The sequence below is a fragment of the Oreochromis niloticus genome, linkage group LG5, assembly GCF_001858045.2.
Source record: "Oreochromis niloticus isolate F11D_XX linkage group LG5, O_niloticus_UMD_NMBU, whole genome shotgun sequence".
In the NCBI taxonomy this organism is placed as follows: Eukaryota; Metazoa; Chordata; class Actinopteri; order Cichliformes; family Cichlidae; genus Oreochromis; species Oreochromis niloticus.
In genome coordinates this window covers 4,166,613-4,188,548 of record NC_031970.2, presented here as the reverse complement: position 1 = coordinate 4,188,548, position 21,936 = coordinate 4,166,613, and the positions used below count along the sequence as shown (strand labels likewise).

Here is a 21,936-nt window from a genome sequence, read left to right as displayed (position 1 = left end):
CCTCACGTTTAACTTTTTACCAAAATTAGTTAATGAAATTAGTTACCTTTTGGGGGGCAGGGATAGCTCAGTAGGTAGAGTGGTCGCCGCATGATCGGAATGTCGGGGGTCGAATCCTCTGAACAGCTATCCTGAGGTACCCCTGAGCAAGGTACCGTCCCTACTAATCGGCCGCCTGATTAGTGGCTGCCCACTGCTTCACTGAGTTAAATGCAGAGAGTAATTTTTCTACGGTGATTAATAAAGTATACATTCCTAGTACTGAGGGTTACACTGAGAATGTTTGAAATTGAATATTTGTACTGGGATTTCACTATTAACAAAATTTGTAAAATTGAAACACAAAAACAAAAGTTAGTGTTGATGGATTAAAAAAGATAAATAAACTTAAAATACTTCTGTGCAGGTATAAAGTATAACTAAAAATAACAGTGGTAAACAGTTAATCTGACTAACCAGTAAACTCTTCACAAACTGCTGTTTCAGATTAGGTGAAGGAGAAGACTCACTTGTAAATTCTGTTACCTGACTTTCTTCTATCCAAGTCACTCTGTATGTCAGTACACTGTTTAACGGATGTTTCTGTCTTTCAGAACAACTGTGATTGTTAAAGAAGGTGATGATGCCATTTTATCCTGTTCCCCCAAGACCAAGGAGAGCATTGAATCAAAGCCTTTAGTTGGACAAAAGAAGGACCAGCTGGCCAAAAGAAGGTTTTCCTGTATGACACCAGCAATAATGACCTAAAGGTCAAGATAAGCAGTTCAAAGATCGAGTTTCACATTTTCCAGAAGGTCTGAAGCACGGCGACGCCTCCATAACTATCAAAAATACGAAGGTGACTGACACTGGAAAGTACATCTGTAGTTTTCCACATCTGCAGCCACAAAGAAAAGCTGAAATCTTTCTGCTTGTTGGTGAGTGTCATCATAAAACACTGATTATTCTCTGATAAAACTGATCACACATTCAGAACACACATCTGTAGTGATATTTGCAGTATTTGGTTTACAAACCCGAGACACTCAACACCTGAGCAGTGACTTTAACGTCTTTATTTACATCTATGGAAGCAACAGCATAAACAGTGAAAGTCTATGCGAGCGCTCATCAGGCTGATTCTGTTTAGCCTTTTTATTCAATTCTGTAATAACACAGTCATTCTGGGAAAAAATATGTGCGATTTTCCTACACACTACTTTCAAAGCAAGCACTTTAATTACATAGTATATTAGAAGATAATAACAGATAGCATAGAGTCAGAGACAGGCAGAGACAGAGAGAGATATATTTCCTCAGCTTGCCTAAAAAGTTGTTGCATAACTTTAATTTTTCAATCATTTACCTTCTGTTTATGCTACACTCTTATAATATTTACAATTTTGATTTAGTTTAGTTTGTTTTTGTTATTGTCCACAATGAAAAGAAATTTCCACAATTTGGACTTTTTAGTGCAGAATATTTTGTTAAAGCAATGTAGCAGGAGCAAAACAAAGGTACAATCAAATAATAATAAAAACAGAATCAAATCACTTGAATCATACTTATAAAATTAGCCTACTCTGAGGTAATGTTGTCTTTGAGGTTAGGGAGGTTAGAGAAAAGAAGGGGAGAGAAGCACTTATCTCTGTAGATATAATCAAGTAAGAAAATAGCCAAGTTTAGAATTTGTATTCCAGTCAGAAGCAATCCAAGATGGCAGAAATGAGCAGAGAAAAGGCCAAAAATCATAAATCCAGTGTTGGCATTGGTTGCTCCCCTACTGTTACTTGCTACAATTTCTAAGTGTGGACCCCAGAGCCAAGTCTTCAGATGATGTCTTCTGCTCATTGCAAGAACTAGAGGAAGTAACGACCCGGAATCTTCCTAGGGTTAGGGTTTATACTCATTTGCTAATTTGCATCCCCTTTTCTCTCGCTCTCTCTTTGTCTATAAACATCCAGTCATGGTCGCTGACATATAATCACTCAATGTCCAGCAACATTTATCTTCTTTCTGACTTTTCACATACAAAAATAAAAACAATTTAAACAGTTTTAAGTTTAAACCTTAAAATCACTTTGATACATTTTCTTCTTCTCCATGTTGTAATTAACATGACTTAACATGATCTATCTATCTATCTAATTAGTTAAACTTATACCTGTTTATGTTCTGATCAGTATCAAGGAATTAAGCATGATTAACTATCAGCAGAATTACATATGAATTATGATTCTGTGTTTAACAATTACAATATACTAATTTCTTATCTTTTCACATTCCTGCAGGCACACACAGACACTAATCTGCCAGGGTCGAAGCTCAATCATGTCTACATACACAAAATACAGACATTTTCCTTACTCAAATTATGTTTCTCATTAATCATATAATTAGACTTAGACTTGTATGTCTTTGATTAAGAATAAGGATTTTTTTTCATTATCAAAAGCACATAGGTGCACACCATCATAGCACTCTGTATTATTTTTAACATAAAAGACTGGATGTTAAGACCTTTATCCAACCATCTCAGATGTAATGAGAGGTAAGTCTGAGAGTCTCTCTCTATCCCACCTCTCTCAACAAACTTCATCCTCTAAACTGCTCTCAGACTCCATTTTGGTGATACATTAATAAGAGGAGAAATAAGGCATTGTGACATAACAAAGAAACATTTCTGAAAGACTGAAATCACGCAAACACACAGTAAACTTCACACAAAGCCAGTGATGGATTTAGAAAAAGCTAGTGTGACAGGTGGGTCAGGTTTAACTTCACTCTTGAACCTTAAAACCTGATTTTTACTGCACAGTCATGCTGTTTAGTCTGTGAGCACATACTCAACATTAATAGCGCCATCCCACTTTTGATCCTTTCTGAAGTTTTATCCTGGAGGTGGAATCTGATTGATCAAAAGTGGATGAAATGACGACATTCATTTCTTCTGTAGATCACTGTTAACTGTCATACACTTGTTGTTGTTGTTGTATGTTTTCCCATTAAACGTTGTAACCTGTGATCAGTACATGTTTACTGTTATACTGTGAGAGTAACTTTACCTTTTTTGTGTTTCAGATGCCCTGTCGGGGACTGGAATGATTAAAGCTGCTGTTTTTTCTGTTGTTTTTGGAATGATTGGAGTTTTTGTTGCTGTTTAATTTTACTGCAAATCTTTAGGTAAGTTTGAATAATGATGTCACCTAATCTGTGATGTGAGAGAAATACTCCTGTTAGTGTTTCAGTTTCCACACCAAATCCACCTCACACACTAATTTGTTGACCCTCCTTTAAAGACAACTAAACACTGAAGTTCCAAACATATTTTTCAAATCATGTCCTAGATTTTCTCTTTCATTAAATATTATTTTTATTTAATCATAGCGAGTGGACCAATCTCAATTAAACTGCATTGCCTAGCGCACTGACATCTATATGACCTATTCAAATATATATTTAACCGTTCAGCTGAACACAGGTGTGTCACAATATAATGATCCTAGCATATGTATCTGTCTATTTTTTCTATCGTAGCATTTCTTTGGTAGTTATCTTTATTATTTATGTAATGATTTCATTTGAAATAGTGTAATAGTCATTTGAAAATCTACATATTTTCCAGCTGGATTAAATCAGCTCTGTTTCAGGATCCAAATATCAGGGTAATGCTTCAGGTCTAAAACACAAACCAAAAAATGTATAAATGCTGAGAGGAATAATGGAGAAGTTGGTGCTGTTGAACAGGGCTACCTTTGGCTCCGACAGATACTTTATGAAACCTTTATTTATATGGATACAACATTCCATTTTCATCAGGTTGTGTTATAATATAATTTTAACTATGTGTAATAAATGTGCAGAAACAGAGCTGTTAGGAGTGGCTGTCCCTGAAATGACAGAACAGCTGGTGAAAGACAAACCAGGCAGAGCAGAAAAAATGTTTTATTACCCTGATAAATGATGTAAAGAGAATTTTAATATAATTTATACAGTCTGCATAGGATAAAGACAGCTATGATTTAATTTAAGTATTTTCTTTCTGCAATCCCACAGCTGCAAAGTCACAGGAACAGTGTAGAGCATCCAGTTATTATAAAAATCAAAAACCACACAAACGACTCTCTCCACTTCTGAAATTCTCTGCAGTGATCTGAAGCTGTGCAAAAGATGGAAGAAAACCTTCACGTCACAGAGCTCCACTCCACTTTTTCCAGGATGTGAAGATGTACATTGGAGTGTTATTAAGAACGTTTTATTTCCTGCACAGATGTGATGAAACTGTAAAAAATTCAAATTGGTCCCAGAGCTGTTTGATATAAATTGCCTTATTTGTAATTTTTTTGAAATGTAATGTGATGTTAAAGACGATCATAGAATAAGTGATGACAGTAAAACATTAAAGTGACACAAAAGGAAACAAACTATAAGAGAGTGACCTGAGAGGTTTGTGTATGAATGAGTGTGGATGAATATCTGCAAGTAAACTGTTAGAACATCAAACATCTGGAGCTAAAATGCATTTAACATTGATTCAGCTGCATTAAACACGAGCACTGATAAAATAGATGCTGAAAAATGATAATAAACTTTTTGTATAATGTGCCTTCTTTAGTATGCATGTGCCTTTGGTATTAGTTTAGATTTTTAAGGCATTAAGCCAGTCTGGGGTGTGCTGCTGCTGATTGATTCTGGAATTTGACTGAAAGTATGTTTATGCTGTTAACTGATGATTTTACATTATTACGTCATTTCAAAAAGTGCTTAAATATTTCTGCAAAAGTCTAAATAAAACAAATGAAAATAAATTATTGTGTCTTTTTTATGTCTTCAAACTTTTATAAAGGAAAACAGAATTTATTAAACTATAGTTTTTTGAGGGTAAGAGAAAATTTGAATGTAGCAGATATTCTATTATTTTAATTTATTACATTTATTTATTGTGTAAAGTTTCTAACATCAGACAATATCTGTTGTCTAGTATTAAAAAAGAAACCAAAGTGTTTCTACCTGCAGTAGCTGATAGTGTGTTGGGATGATTGTTTCTCTGTCAGGAGTCGGTGACTGTCCTTTAGTGATTTTAAAGTGATGTTTCCTCCTCAGAGGACTTCCACAGTGATGGAGCATCCTCTCCTCCTCGTGTGTCTCTACTCACTTTGTCTGGAGTCACGTTTGGACATGAAAGCAGTAAGAAAACTGACAAGTGACGGACTGAACTGGAATCAGCTGGAACATGTGGAGTCTGGAAACTGCAGTTTATCTGTGGAGGGTGGATGAGGTGGGCATCAGCATTCAGCTCTGTCTGAACCTTCATCACACGGTATGAGCCAGCATGGATCCCAATAAACAGCTCAGATCAATACAGCAGCATTGGCTGAGGTCACACAGACTCCTTCTGGACTCTTACTCTTGCATCAAAGACCTGCACAGTGTCTGAGAGCTTTATTCACCCTGCAGAGAGATTCTACTGTTTCAGAGCAAAGCTGCTTTTTATCAAACCTCCTTATTACTACATCATCATTATTGTCATAATGAAAGGTGCTGGGAAGTTTATGTATAGATCGAATGGGGCAGTGATAATACTGTAAATAACAGATATGTAAACTAACTGCTCTCTGATGTGTCTCAGTGGTGTTTATAAGTTTGATTCATAGATTCATAAGCTCAGTATGAGTGCTGACATTTCTCATTCCTGTGTTTCCCCTTCAGTTCTTCAGTTTGGGAGCAGCTTGTTCGTGCTGTAAATGCATTACTAAGGTAGCCAAATGTTACACATACAGGACAAATAAAAGGAAAATCCACCAAAGTCTTAATTTACTCACTAAATAACAATGTTTTGGATTCTCTCTGCATGATGAACAAGGAACACTATCATTCCAAAAGGTACTCCCTCATTGGGTGTGAAAAAAAAAAAAAAAAAAAAAAAAGATCTGATGACTGTGAAGGCCAAACAAATGATACGCATTCTAATCCTCATCAAACCCCTCAGTGAGCCTGAAGAACCCGACATAACTCAGGATTTCACATTCACAGTTCTTTATTTGCTTCGACCGGATGTTTGAGACTGTTCCACTTTGCTCCAGCACCGTTTCTGGGATCGTTCACTGCTTTGGCCCTTTGCAGTGCTCAGAACTCCAGCTCTCTGCTGCAGCTGCTCTCGTCCTCTCCGGCCTGGCCGCTACTGAAATGAGGAAGGCACGATTGGAAGATGCTCACCAGATGTGAAACTCTGCCTTCCCTAACACCACGCCCTGAACCCACTGCTCCACTCCTCCCTTGCAGCCGTGCCACCACACCATTGTCACCCCGCCACAGAGCCCTGCTGAGCTGTATATGTCCACAAGGTAAAGAGATATCGCATTTCAAGAATATATAACTCCCATCAGGATAGAAACACTGTGAATCTTGAGAAAACCTATTACTTCTTTTAGCTCATTTCTTTTCTTCTGATCAATTCCATTCAGTTTTATTGAATTCAATTTTAATTTTGTTGGATTGAATTTACATTTTACATTGGCAAAGAATTTAAAATCAGCTGGTTGTGGTGCGAGTGCACAGGAAATAAACAAACCAAAAAACAGAATTGTAACTGTAATGTGATTACTGTATTTAATACAGCAGTGTATCACACTCAGCACTGCTCAGATCAATACTGAAGTATCAGCTGAGATCATGTGATTACAGCCTCGTCAAACAGCTGCTCAGCATCTGAGGGTGTTGTCTCCATCCTGCAGAGAGATGCTGCTGTTTCAGGGCAAAAGTGCTTTCCATCACAGCTCATTAATACTGCAGCATCACCATCATCTCCATCATCAGGGCTGCTGGGAAGTTTATTTATAGATCTTATTTAGTAATGCAATAGATGTGGTTAATAAATCAGATTTAAGATGAGACCTCTTCTGTCATTTCCTTCAGTTCTTCAGTTTGGCTGTAGCTGCAGTTTGGAAGCTGTAGTGGTGGAAAGTAACTAAGTACATTTACTCAACTATCATGTTTGAATGCTCTTCTAAGGTAGCTTACTGTTAGGGTCATATAATGAAATTAATTAAAGGAAACATCAGTAAAGTCAGCTGGGTTATGATCTGGTGACTGTGAATGATTCACATCATTTTCATCCTCATCAGAGCGACGAGTGAGCCCTGCTGAGCTGTACATGTCCACATCTGTACACATCTGTCCAAATCCTCTAAAACTTTGCTCCCTTAAGAACAGAAACATTTTGCTCTAAATATTTTTTATCTCCTTCTTTCCTAAACATCTATGTTTAAAGAATAACTTTATTCATCTTTACAGGAGTTTGACCATCAGTGAGAACAAATTTGATCCAAACCATGGCAGCAAAACGCCGCCACATCCATTCAGTTTTTATTTTAGTTCTAGCTTTAAGATTTGCCATTTGAAGCAGCTATAAACAATTTTGCCTTTAAAAAACACTTTATAAGAATTCCTCTGGAGCATTAACCCACCTGGACTCGTACAAATAAAAAAGCTGCAATCACAATATTATGATATCAACTCATCCTTTCAGTCCTGTAAGCTGTGAGGTTTGGCCTCCATGGATCAGAATTGTTTGTTTACCAAATCACACAGATGTTACATGGAAAAGTAAATCCACATTGATGGCAGGACCTAAAGTTTACCCAAAGCGCCTCGCACTGCCTCCTCCAAGTCACCTTTTTCCCATAGTGCATCCTGGTGCCAGGTGTTTTCCAGGTAAGCGATGAACCAAACCCTGTCGTCCACATAATGTTAAAGATGTGATTGATCAGACCAGCCCACCTTCCTCCATTGCTCCATGGTCCAGTCCTGATGCTTGCATGGCCATTGTTGGTGTTTTCAGTAGTGGGCAGGGGTCAGCATGGGCACCCTGACTGTCTGCCCCATACACAACATACTGTGATGCACTGTCTATCAGAACCAGCATGAAACCTTATGGCAGTTTGAACTACAGCAGTTTGTCTGTTGCATCGAACCACACGAATGATGATCTCTCAAATCCTTAAACTTTTTCTTGCTTCTAACATCAACTTTGAGGACAAAGAAGAGATAATCAGTGCTATTCACTTCAGCTGTCAGTGGACAGACTGTTATACCTGATCAGTGTGGATCAGTCATTAAAGGTATATTCCCTGTACATCAGAAACTGTTATTGTAACGTCTATCCATAAATAAGGAAGTAATTCCAGACCCATCAGTTTACCATCCACCCTTTCAGGAATGGTAGAAAAAGTTGTAGCTGAACAGCTGATGGCCCACTGAAATGCTGAGATGGCAAAAGTACAGATATTCTGTACTTAAGTAGAAGTACAGATACTTGTGTTAAAAATATTCCAGTAAAAGTTGAAGTACCAGCTCTGAAATGTACTCAGAGTAAGAAAGTAAAAAGTATCTGCTTGGACGACATTACTGCCAGCTATTTCTGTGCAGAGCTAACTGAAACTTGTGCTACATTAATGTAACAATAAAATGATATCAGTAGATTTGAATAAAAACTTTATTTTAGTCTAATTCTAATTGTACTCAGTTTGAATCAGTTAATTAGAACATCAGCAGAGAAAAAGAAGGAAGATTATAGAGGAAAAAGAGGAAGTTTATCCTGCACTAACCTGCCCTTTAAAAATAACACAGTTAGTGTTAGTACACACTGACTTTTATCCAAATCAGTCCTTACAAAGTCACGTTGGATCTGTTTCTATTATACTGACTAATTTTAATCTCACCACTGTGCTTTCTGTAGTTTTTCATTACATCCTTTTTATTATCAGCTCCTACTTAAAATGTATTAATTAGTTCTGTGCAATAGGAGAGCAATTTTGTTGTATTCTCGTTCATAAAATAACAATAATAATTTTCCAAAGAGCTTTTTTGTCTGGATGAATAAATTTGACATAACTTCAGGTTTGAGGCTCATAAACATGAAAAAGATGTTTAAGAAGAACAAATCTGTCAACAGCATCAAATCTTAGTGGTAAATGGACTCATGGATACAGCACTTTCTTTGAACACACCCACTCATGCAGCCTTATATGATATCCGAGAAGCACTCTGATTATATGGCACGTACAAACGATAAATCAGACACTTGTTTCCTGGTACTTTGTTCTGGTCAAAGTACTCGACTCAGTTTAAACACAACTGCTGCCAACAGCTGATGCTGGCATGTAGTAGAGATGAAGGGATCTTGTGTCTTTGGGAGTTTCATACCACCGAGCTTTGTGGCTACCTTCAGTCCACAACTGTCACTGGAAACCTCTAAGCAGATTCCTTATGAAGTCATGCTGTACAAAGGCCGACATACAAGGCTGTTATTCCACAGGCTGTGACATCTGGCAAGCCTGAGCTTCTGCACACAGTCAGCTTGTTGTGAAATCTAATTTCCTCACAGGTGTGTCATTCAGAGGAAAAGTGGGAGTGCCGGGATTTTCTGAAATTTGCAAAAATAACAATAATAAAAATATTTTAAAAAAAGAGAGAAACATCTTTTAAAAAGTATAAAATCTGTTTATAAAACATGTAAAAACAAAAGCCTGAAATAATGAAAATTTATATTCATATTGATTCCTGTGGAAGACAGTAGGACATGAAAAAGCATCTGTCCAAATGAAGGTTTACAGTCAGACCTGACTTCCTGTAAACTGTCAGCAGGAAATCTCTGGGATCAGGTTTACAGATGTAAAAACCACATGCATTAACTCAGCTCAGTGTGTGGATGAATCATAGCTCACTTTATGCTTTGAATTTCTTTGGACACAAACTGTAACCACGCCCACATTCTCAGGTTGTCAGTAAACATTTTATTACCGGATATAAAAAGGCTCTAACCGTTATTTAACCTGTTGTTAATGACGCGTTATGTCATAAAATCTGAAGTCATTTCCTACCTGTTGATTAAGATAAACGAGAAACCCACTGTATGTTTTTATAATTCAGCTGAAGGCTGCGTGAGTCACACTTTATAACACTTTTATTGCACTCTTACATATCATAACATGACAGACTGAAACTGACCGAAGCCAGAGCAAAAGTCCAACAAAAAAAACCTGGAGCTCATGAAATAGTGCAAAACAAAAGTCTGTGAAAGGTACTGAAGCTCAGGAGACAGTTCTTAAACCTTTCAGGGGGCCGACTCGGAGGTCAAGGGCACAACGGTCCATAGTTCAAATGTTCAGGGGGCCTGCCAAGAGTCCAACAGTGGTGACGGAGCAGATCAGGGGGCAGGCCACGTGGAACGTGGCGGTGGCAAAACGGGCACGACTGACCACACTTGGACAGCTTGGCTGGCGGTGACATGGGCGTGTACGAAGACTGTCAGGCGGCATTGCTGGCGGTCGACGGTGGCGTGGGCATGTACGAAAACCCTCAGGTGGCTTTGCAGGTGGTCGACGATAGTGTGGATGTGAAATGTGACCCCTTGGGTGGTTTGGTGGGTTTCCGTGGACGGGCTGTCTTGACAGGCCCCGGACGTGGCCGTGGTGGGCGTGGACGTAGCTTGGCAGGCAAGATGAGACCAGGCGTGTGACAACCTCTGGCTGGGTCAAGACGAGACCCGGTGGCAGCATGGCGGCTGCAAACGATGGCGTGGACAATTCCACCTGGGTTTAAATGAGTCTAGATCTCTCTCCTTTTTTTTAATTTAGGTTCAACAGGGGAGAGCAGTGTGAACAGTGCCAGGGACAGAGAGTGAAGCAGATAATTATTTGTAAAAATAATTTAAACACACACACAATAAACAAAGTACCTGTGAATAAAAAGCAAGATATAAAAAACAATAAAAGAGTTTACGTTAACCTAAAACTGGTATCAGTGAGAAACTTCCAGACAAGGAGCAGAAAAAAATGTTGCAGTCAATAAAAGGACAAAACAACAGAGACGTCCAGCAGACTGTTCGGTACCACGCAGTCCAGAATTTGTTGAAATCCTAAATCCTGCGACCTTTCAGAAGCTCAGCTTCCCTCGGTTCTGACCCACGAGTCCTCAGCAGAGCAGCAATACGTCCATGACTGTAGCAGCTCCTCCCATTACCGCTTCCAAGGTTCTCCATCAGCGGCTGAGGCAGTGAGCCACATCAGCCTCAGAGTCGGAGACAGGAAGAATCCGATCAGCCCCAACTCAAGTTCCACTCTCGGGTTCTCCTCTCTTGTCCCAAGTTCTGCTGAACCAGAACCCAGTACCCTCTCCCTCCAGTTCAGGCCTTCTTAATGATCACATCTGGTACATCGCATCCTGGCTGCTGATTGGCCCTTATGCCTTGTGTCAGGTTACTCAGTTAAGTAAATTAGCCAAGCTTGGGTGAGGGAAACATAATCCGTGTGATGGCCAGTGGGCTGGCCTTGTGTTTTGCTTTTTCTGTTACCTGTTTCTTGCAGGTAGGTGGAGCTGACCCAATTATAGATGCAGCACACCTGAGTAGGCCAGTCCCAGTGTATATAAAGACACCTTGACTGAACCAGCTCACGCTCTCTCTGGCTCTCGCTCTCTCTGTCTGGCACCCATCATGTTCACTTGGAAGTTTCAGTTATGGCTGTTATGTCTAGGGATGCACCGATACCACTTTTTTGGAAAACGAGTACGAGTACTTGCATTTCAGTACTCGCCGATACCGAGTACTTAATAAAAACACGATTTAAATTTACAGGTAACAGCTTTAGTCATATAATTTAACAAAAAACAAACAAGGGACTAGTTTGGAATTAAGAACATTTATTTAAAATGAAAAGCATGTTGTATGCAACATATAACAGAATAAATAATTATACAAAAAAAACAAAATTTAATTTTAAATTTGTTCGTCTGTTTCTCTGTTTAGAAGTCTCACTAGCACAGTCACAGCTGGGATGACATCAGAGGCTAGTGCGTCGTAGCTGCTCACCTTTTTAGTTTTAGTTCCTCAAAAGGGGCGAGCATGGCAACAGTCTTCTCCATAAGAGCCCATTGGTGAGCAGAGAGATAGTCAGGGAGTTCATGCTCGGACACATACACCCCCAGCACTCGCTTTTGGTCTATGAGGGACTGGAGCATGTAATACGTGCTGTTCCAGCGTGTCTGTACGTCCTGCTGCAGTCTCTTTATTGGCTGGTTGAGCTGTCCCTGAATGTCCTCGAGGCGGGAGTAGGCTAAGGCGGAATGTTTAAAATGCCCAACTATTTTCCGCCCCACTGCTATAGCATCAGCTTTGCTCCTCTGTGCTAATAAGCCCTCGTGAACAGCCAGTTGGAGCGTGTGCGCGACACACGGCAGACTTGGGAGCCCTGCGTCATTCATGGCTATGTTTTTGGCATTGTCACGAAGCACAACATGTACTGATGTTTTATGTATACCCCATGTCTGGAGCATTTCCTGAAACACATGTGCTATAGCCTGGCTGGTGTGCGAGCCGCGGAATTGTTTGGCATGTAATATGGCTCGTTGCGGCGTGAAACTCGTCTATCCACTGGGAGGTTAGGCTAATTAGCGACACGGGGCTAACACTGCTTGTCCAAATATCCGTGGTGAAACTAAACGCAGAGGAGGCTTGCAGTAGGCTGTGGATATGTTTTTTCACGGACTCGTGTAGTTTAGGCAACTCCGTGTCAGTCATGTAGTGGCGGCTTGGGACTAGGGTTGCCAACTCCCTGAAAAATAAATAAGGGACACCTCGTAGCCAGGGCCGGGCGACCCAGTTGTCTTCACCCTTGCCAGTGTGGTGAATTTTGTAGCTCTTTTTTTTGTGTGTGAAATTATTTTTTTTAACCATTTAACTTGAAGTTGATTTAAGTAGATGCATATTCTTTGTGATATGAACACATGGGAAACAAATGATCATTTAGCCATTTATTTCTAGCTCAAAATGACAACATTAACACAATAAAACAGGTCTCTTTCTTAAACAGAAGCCTGTCGTGCTTAACTTTTGAGAATATAAGTGTTGTATGTTCACCAGTATGATAATGATGAAGCAGTATATTCAGTTAACGTGGTTTTATTAACCAGCAGAGCAGCAGACAACTTACATGCTTGGACTCAATAACGGAATGGGGCGTATACCACTCCAAACACACACAGACCTACACCGAGGTACGGCAAGCGGATTAGGACAAAATACCAGACTAACAGCAGGTTGTCTACATCCTCCTTCTTTAGTACACCCCTAACCGGATATAAAGTTTAATGCATGCTAAACAACAATAATCACAGCATTAAAAGGTGACATACGCTGATCCTTAGGAACATTTAAATTTACAACCGGATGGAAGAAATAAACATGACAAAATATCATTTTGCTGTATAAAGTTAAATATGATCACTACTGAAAATTACCTCAAACAGAATTTTAACTTGAAACGTGGACATCAGTTACTGTTGGATCAAATATCAAACCTGAACAAGTTCTGTGTTTTAACTAGTACCCAATTAATCCCTATATCTTGGATTTGGTTTGCATACATGACCAAAGCGTGTCCTGTAAACACCATCACTCCTGGAAGGTCTTGGAGAATGCAAAACATCAGAAGAGCTCTCAACATGAGTGCTGTCTTTAAACTGTTCTACATCATTGTTTTCACCCACACCCTGCAGTCCATCATAATGATGATGATCAGTGTCTTTCTGAACAGTAGCAGGCTCAGACACAGGCAACATGTGTCTGCGATTTCTCCTGTAAATGTTCCCATCCGACTGTACCAGGTAGGATCTAGGTTCTTTACAAAGTTCCTTCACCACACCTGTGCGGTCATAACCCTGTGCGGTCTGTAACCTCACTACTTGTCCTTCTTCAAGAGGTGGAAGTGGTCGGCTGGACCTGTCATAACAGACCTTCTGAGTTAGTCTCTTGTTGAGTAGCTGGGCTTTCACTTTCTCAGATCCACGGTGTCGTGGTTCGAGCAGTTTGGTTGTGATTGGGAGCGTAGTTCGAGTCTGTCTGGATAGAAGTCGTTCTGCAGGGGAACCCAGGTTCACATCACGTGGAACATTCCTGAGATTCAGCAGGTTGAGAAATACATCAGTGCCATCTCTGTGAGATTTCTCCATCAGTTGTTTAGCACTGCGCACTGCTCTCTCAGCAAGCCCATTGGATTGAGGATACTCTGGACTGCTGGTGACATGTCGAAAGTCCCACTGTGAAGCGAAGTCTTTGAAACGCTGGCTTGTAAACTGCCTTCCATTGTCTGAGATCAGAGTGTGTGGAGCACCATGAACTGAGAAGTGTCTTTTCAGCTTTTTGATGACTGTCGCTGATGTCAAATCCTTCAGCAGGTCAATCTCAAACCAGCCTGAGTAAGAGTCGACTACTACTAAATAGTGCTGACAATGCCACTCAAAGATATCTGTAGCCACAGTTGACCAAGGAAGATCTGGAACATCATGCAGATGAAGGGGCTCTTTTTGTTGATGAGGTTTAGTGCTGTTACACACCGAGCAAGAAGTAACTGTTTGTTCAATATCTCTTGACATGAATGGCCAGAAGACGATCCCCCGTGCTCTCCGCTTGGTAGCTTCTACGCCGGGATGTCCTCTGTGCATGATGGTGATGTAGTCTCCTTGCAGTGATTTTGGGATCACGGCTTTAAAACCTTTAAGAATGATGCCATCATCCACAGTCAGCTCATCCCTAAAAGGAAAATATGGATGAACCGCCGTGGGAAGGTTGTGGAGTCGTTGTGGCCAACCATGTTTGATGAACGAGCTGAGCGCTTGCAATGTCTCATCCTCGGCTGTGTGTCCTTTAAGTTCCTCCAGGCGTGAAGAAGAGATGCAGCTCACCGTCATGACATCAAAGTTGTCCTCTTCTTCAGACTGCTGGAAAGTGGATCTGCTGGGAGCACGAGACAGCGTGTCAGCCAGATACATTTGTTTTCCACATTTATATGTGAGCGTGATGTTGTATTTTTGGAGCCTTAATAACATCCTCTGCAATCTGGCTGGTGCAGCGTGAATAGGTTTCTTTAGTATGGTGACCAGTGGCTGATGGTCTGTTTCTACGACCACAGGCTTGCCATAAATGTAGTCATGAAACTTCGTACATGCGAAAACAACAGCCAATAGCTCTTTTTCTATCTGAGCATATCTGGTTTCAGTGTCTGTCAGAGTACGTGAAGCATATGCTACAGGCTGCCCTTCCTGTAAGCAAGCTGCACCAAGACCATACTGTGATGCATCGCATGTTAGTGTCACAGGTTTGCTGACATCATAATATGACAGAACAGGTGGATTCGACATGTGCTCTTTAAGTGCGTCGAATGCAGTCTGATGCTGTGTGTCCCACATCCACTCACTGTCCTTGTGTGTGAGCTGTCGCAGAGGAGCTGACAGATGGCTGAAGTTTGGAATGAATTTTCCAAGATAATTGACCATCCCCAGGAACCTCTGCAGGGCTTGGACATCCGCTGGAACTGGCATCTCTTTGATTGCGGCTGTTTTGGAAGGGTCTGCTTTGAGTCCCTCGCTTGTGAAAATGTGTCCAACATAACTGACCTGATTCAGCCGGAATTTGCACTTTAGCGGGTTTAGTCGCAGGTTTACTTCTCTGGCACGATCAAGGACTTTTCTCAGGTTGTCGTCATGTTCTTTCACGGTTCTGCCGCCGATGAGTATATCATCAACAATGATGGCACATGGATATCCAGCGAATATCTGCTCCATGGCTCGCTGAAACACCTCGCTGGCAGCATTAAGACCAAAAGGCATTCTGAGAAACCTGTAACGACCAAAACAAGTGCTGAAGGTGGTCAGCATGGATGATTTCTGATCCAATGACACCTGCCAAAAAGAGTTCTTAGCATCCAAAACAGAGAACACAGTAGCATTTGACATTAATGCAGCCACTTCTTCTACTGTTCGCATTGGATGGTGTGGTCTTTTCAGAGCTGTGTTTAAATCTCGAGGATTTATGCATATCCTGATTTCATCTTTGCCTTTCTTGTTGGTGGCTACCATAGAAGACACCCAGTCTGTCGGCTCTGAGACGGGAGTAATGACGCCTAATTTCTCCATCCTGTCCAACTCTGCCTTGACTCTGTCTTTCATGGCCAAAGGGATGCGATGTGCTGGGCGAACAACTGGTTTCACATCTGGGTTCAGTGTCATGCGATAGGTGACTGGCAACCTTCCAAGCTCATCAGAAAATAATTCGCTGTATTCCGTGATAAGCTGTGGTGACAGGTCATCTGCAGACGTGCTCAATTGGTGGACGGCATTGCTGAATGATACAAGTCCCATTTCTCTGCATGCACATAGTCCAAGTATTGGCTGAACATCGTCATTAACGACAAAGAATGATAGCACATGTGACTGTCCATGCAGAAAACACTGCAGCTTAATTACACCTAAGGTTTGAATCTTGCTGCCTCCAAATGCCACTAGCTTAACGGACTTGGGGTGTGCTTTCATTTGTTTATCTGCTCTTATAATGTTAACCGTTTTCTTGGGAAGCACATTACATTTAGCACCTGTGTCCACTTTCATCTCAACAGGAATCCCATTAATCTGCACGGTGACAAAAACTTCCTCTTTGTGTTCCACATGCACATCAGTCGCATGGATTGCATATTGCAGGTTTATTCCATCAACGTAGAATGTGTCATCTCCGCTGTCATCAGCTTGGTCTGGTTCCACATGATGGACTGACTTTCTGTGCCTTGCTACATTTTGGGTACGCTGAATGGCTCTGCACCGTTTCTTAAAATGATTCCACTTTTTGCATGCATGACACTGCTGCCCAAAAGCCGGGCATTTACTCTTTTTTGCAGCATGAGCACCCCCACAGTTAGTACAGTTAGTGATATGCTGTGTTTCAGACCTGTCTCCTTGATTATTTATTTTATCTCCTCTGTGCTTTCTTGTAAATTTGGGCTGGAGCACATCAACATTTGTTGCAGATTGTTGAGGAAAAGCAAGTGTTTTATTATGCTCTTCAGTCATTTCATGAATCTGGCAGACAGATATGGCTTTTGCAAGTGTTAAATCACTGTCACGCAGTAGCACTTTCCTTAAATTGTCATTGTTGATGCCACAAACTAGTCTGTCTCTTATTAGTTCTTCACTCAGATCACCAAATCTGCAGCTTTTTGCTTTAATCCGTAAATCACTTACATAAGATTCAACAGTCTCACCAGTCCTCTGATTCCGCGTGTTGAACTTGTGTCTTTCCATCGTGACGTTGGTTTGTGGGCTGCACATTTCCCTGAATTTCCTTTTGAGGCACTCAGGATCCTCCTTAGATTCCGCAGGAATGAGAACTCGTCCTCCATCGCCGGGCTCTCTCACTTCTGGCGCGTAAACAAAAGACCGCTCCCGTTCTATAGCTTCGGGACCTGCTAAGTTGAGCAATATGTAGGCTTGTGTGCGCGCTGGCTTGTCAGAGTGTGCCGCCGCTATAAAAATGTCATACTCTTGCTCAAAAATGCGCCAATTTTCGGCAACATTACCATCGAAAACAAGCGGGTCGGGCCTCCTGAATCCTTCCGCCATGTCGGCTGTAGTCCGGACACGAAAAAAAAATGCACCCACAAAATAGACTTGAGACGGGAGAAAAAAATACCGTCAACTACGAAGAACGTGTTCTGTCGCTTCTGACACCATGTTGTATGTTCACCAGTATGATAATGATGAAGCAGTATATTCAGTTAACGTGGTTTTATTAACCAGCAGAGCAGCAGACAACTTACATGCTTGGACTCAATAACGGAATGGGGCGTATACCACTCCAAACACACACAGACCTACACCGAGGTACGGCAAGCGGATTAGGACAAAATACCAGACTAACAGCAGGTTGTCTACAATAAGTAAATCTTTCTTTAAAAGAACTCTGTCCTGCTTAACTTAAAATTATATAAATTAATAGAAAACAATAGAACGAAAAACATTCTTGTAACAGTGCACATTTAGTGCATTTAGTACAATTGGCTTCAGTTGAGGTATTATTTCAGCTTTTCTAATGCTAATCAGCTGCTCCCGTTTGTAAACCCGCTTGTTCCCATGATTACGCATCATAACTCATCATCATTATTCATCTATGTATTACTTTTATGTATTAGTCATTTATTTGTTGTAATCATCTATCCTTGCAGTTGTTTATTACACAAAATAAATGATATTATCACACTTCTGGCCACATAGCGCTGATATTCACTGCACATGCCCATATTAACCTTAACCAGAGGGTTTAAAAAAACAAACCAGTGTTTACAGACCATATCTGCTTTTGCCGTGGCCTGGTGGACAAAAAATTGGTTAAGGGTTCCCCGAGCTTTCACGCCCCTCATGTTCTTCATGTGCCCACCATTAGAAGCATGGCTATGGAAAAAGTGCGCCGGCACACAGTGCAGTGCGCTTTATAGATGTTATCGTGCACTTTTCCAGCCAGGTGTTTTCCTTTTCCCATTCCTCCCTGTACTTTTGCAGCCTTTTTTTCTTTCTCCGAGGGGAACAAACATTGCTGGTCTAATGCTGGGCTTACACTGTGCGATCTTTTTGGTGATCTGCCCGATTTTGGCCTTCATCGTGCATCGTGTAGTATACGTGGGGTAACGAGAAGCGATTAACACCTCACGACCAGCTCCCGATCATCAATCGCTCGTGAGGGTGTCACCGCAGCCGCTCACACTGCTCACGCGCAAACACGTAAATGTCGATGAAAAAGACGGAGCAGCACGGCTGTGCAGCGTGTGATCTGGACACAAGCATGGAGGCACAACTTGTAGAACATTGGAAAGCTCATCTGAGCCTTTTCGATGTGGCATCACAAAATTATCACGACCACAACAACCGTGTAAATAGATTTACATTGCTGCTCAATCACAGCTGCCTGATCAATGTTTTTCATTAGCAATTTAGCAAAGTTGATGGTGTGTGTGCCTGTGTGAGTGAAAGACAGAGGGAGAGCGAGCGACAGATTTTCTGTTATAACCTTCATTTTATGGAGGCACAGTGTGAGCACTCAGGTCGCATCAGAGCATCGGGCCGTCACTGGCGTGCACAGATAGACACGAGGTGGTGCTGAAGCACTTGCCCTTTTGCCCTCAGTCCAAAAAAGTGCCCTTTTGAAAGACGTGATTTTTTTTTTTTTTTAAAGCTGCGCAATTTAAAAAGGTGTGAAAATAATGGCTTGATTTGTGCCCCTTCTTCAAAGACACCTGAACCCTGTCGCTTTTTCACTGTCACCGTGTCACGTGAACACGCTTGCAGTTCATTTGTTGTGAGGCGTGTAGCAGCGGCATGACATAGGACTACTTGGAGTAGGCATAGTAGGCTAACTATAGCGACTGGGAGCCACGGCGGACAACACGGCAGCTCTTTCCCTTCCCAACCAGTCAGGTAACCCATGAATCGAGTGAAATTATTCTGTTTGCCCTCTAAGACCAACCTGCAATTGTTTTGTTGTGAAGTAGCCTGTCAGAAACTGCACATGACAAACTTTGCCAGCTTGCCCCCTCCATCCATCCATATGGATAAACAAAAAAACGACACATTTAAAATGTAACCTAAACCATTTAGGCAACCCCACTCTCCATCAATTCCGACCTTTTTGCATACACTATTGAAAATATCACGTTATGCTATAGGCTACATGCCGTTAGGCAGAGGGCTCTTTTGAGCCCATTTTTCGTTACAAATTTTAGGATGATCTCACGGAAATCTGTGAATAAATACAAAGTTTTCAAACTGAAGTCAGTGACGGGAAGACATCACACATTTTAGAGATGGAACTGCAGAAAAACCTAAAACCTTGACATGATTATGAATAATAGAATTATGGACGTTTCTCCGTTTTTGTGGATGAGCCTTTCCATAACTAACGTCAACTACTGTCCTACTTTGGTAAGATTGAAATTAATGTCTTTGACTGTCTTTAGTAGGTGTCTCCTGTGAGAAAGTTAGAACACCGTCCAACTGTCTAAAGATGCAGTCTTTAGCCTAACTGGTTGTTACTGACTCAGCGATGCTCGCAGACATTTACGCACTGTGTTGTGACCTGATTGTGACAGAACAGTGACGTTGTTATTGGTAGTTTGAAGGGTACGGTGTTGGGGGTGGTGCATGTTAAAAGTTTTGAGAAGCACTGGTTAGACATGTTAATTTTTTTGGTGTAACATATTGGCAACATTAACACATTAATTTGCTAAAGGAAAAATAGGCAGTTCCCAATTGCCTGTGAAAACGACCATTCTGCCCCGTTCTTGTAATGACCACAGTCAGTCTTATTCGTTCTCATACATTTTGGTCTATTTATTTACTAATTTCAGCAAGCATAATGCCTAGGAAAGAGAGGCTGAGAAAGGAGAAAGAAAGGGATCTACAACAGGCAGCCCAGGGAAGCAGTTCTCTGCTCTCCTGGATGAAAGCAAAGGAAAATGAAGATGAAAGGTCAGAGTCAAGGGCAGAGTCAGGTTCTATTTTAATGTTTTAATGTAACCTGCTCCTTGCAGTTAATTCTATTGAAAAATCTTAAAAGCTGTTCACACTTAGTTTTTAATGAACTTAATCAGCAGGCATTGAGCTAACTATTATTTTGTACCTACGAAAGTTATTTCTATGTTACAAGACTTGCAGTATGGGTTATTATTAAAACTATCTGTTTAAGCTTATTATTATGATAAATAATAATACTATTATTATTATTATTGTTCCATTGTAGTCAGTCACAGCAGGGAAGCAGCTCTATGCCATCTACCAGCATAGCAGAAGAGGGAGATATAGAAACAGATGAAGCCGCGACCAATGCAGCAACAGGTTCAGTTAGGCCTACAGACACTGATGTAGTGCTCTCTGAAGACCACAATGAGGAAGAACAGATCGATCACATAATGTCAAAGTTAGCAGCTTTACAATACCCAACAGATCCAACACACATCCATACATTTAAAATAAAGCGCAATGACAGATACGTTTCAATGTGCTGCAATGTGGGCCCATGTCAGTCTGATATACCTTACCCAAAAACTGAGGGGAGATCATTCCAGAAACAGTGGTTTTCTGCTAATGTGTGGCTGGAATACTCACCCACTGCTAATTCAATGCATTGTTTTAGTTGTCGGCTTTTCCTCTCGGATGAAAAATATAAAAGCAGAACAGCCTGGACAACTGATGGCATCAGAAAGTGGAGTACTGCTCTTGAAAAAATCAAACAACACTCCAGCACAGAGATGCACATGACAAGCATGGTTAGATGGATCAATTTCCAGAAAAAGGCCCTTCAGTCTGCATTTGATGTTTCAGACGTAAAAGGGGTGGAAGTTAGAGAGCGAGAGAGGCAGACAAACAAAGAAATCCTGACAAGATTAATTGACCTAACAGTGTATCTTGCACGTCAGGGACAAGCATTCCGAGGTCATGATGAGAGTGAGTCCAGTGATAACCGTGGCAATTTTCGTGAATTAGTCAATGTATTTTCCCGCTACGATAGTGTGCTGAAAATGCATTTGGAAAAAATTGCCACAGTTAAAGCCACCAAGACAAGGCCCCAGGTGTCACTGCTTTCCAACAGAAGTCAAAATGACATCATTGCAGCACTAGGAACTTACATCAGGAAGGAGATACAACGTGAAATAAAAGAGGCTGAAATGTATTCCATTCTACTTGATGAAACCTCTGATGTTTCACACAAAGAGCAAGTGTCATTTGTTGTGCGATATTTTCATCATATGCAAATAAAGGAGAGATTCATCGAAGTGTGCAATGTTGATACAACTACAGGCCAGGAGCTGGAGAATACAGTGTTCTTGCTTCTGCAAAAGAATGGCCTAGAGATGAAGAACATGTATGGTCAAGGCTATGATGGAGCAGCCAACATGAGTGGCATGTATAAAGGTCTCCAAGCTAGAATCCGTGCACACAATGAGAAGGCCCTCTATGTGCACTGCAAAGCCCATTGCCTCAATTTGGTACTAGTGGAGGCATCAAAGTCCAGCAAGCATTTTGTGACATTTTTCAACTTGGTGGAGAAATTGTATGCCTTTTGCTCAGGCTCCCCAAAGCGTC

At 41.0% G+C, this 21,936-nt stretch overlaps 1 long non-coding RNA gene across 1 annotated transcript; it reads left to right on the top strand.

Moving 5' to 3' along the window:
- Positions 1 to 751: 751 nt before the first annotated feature.
- On the top strand, positions 752 to 4,568 carry LOC109202276 (uncharacterized). The gene is made up of 3 exons (XR_002062260.2): positions 752 to 917; positions 3,061 to 3,162; positions 4,036 to 4,568. It is a non-coding gene; the product is annotated as an uncharacterized LOC109202276 (long non-coding RNA).
- Positions 4,569 to 21,936: the final 17,368 nt, after the last annotated feature.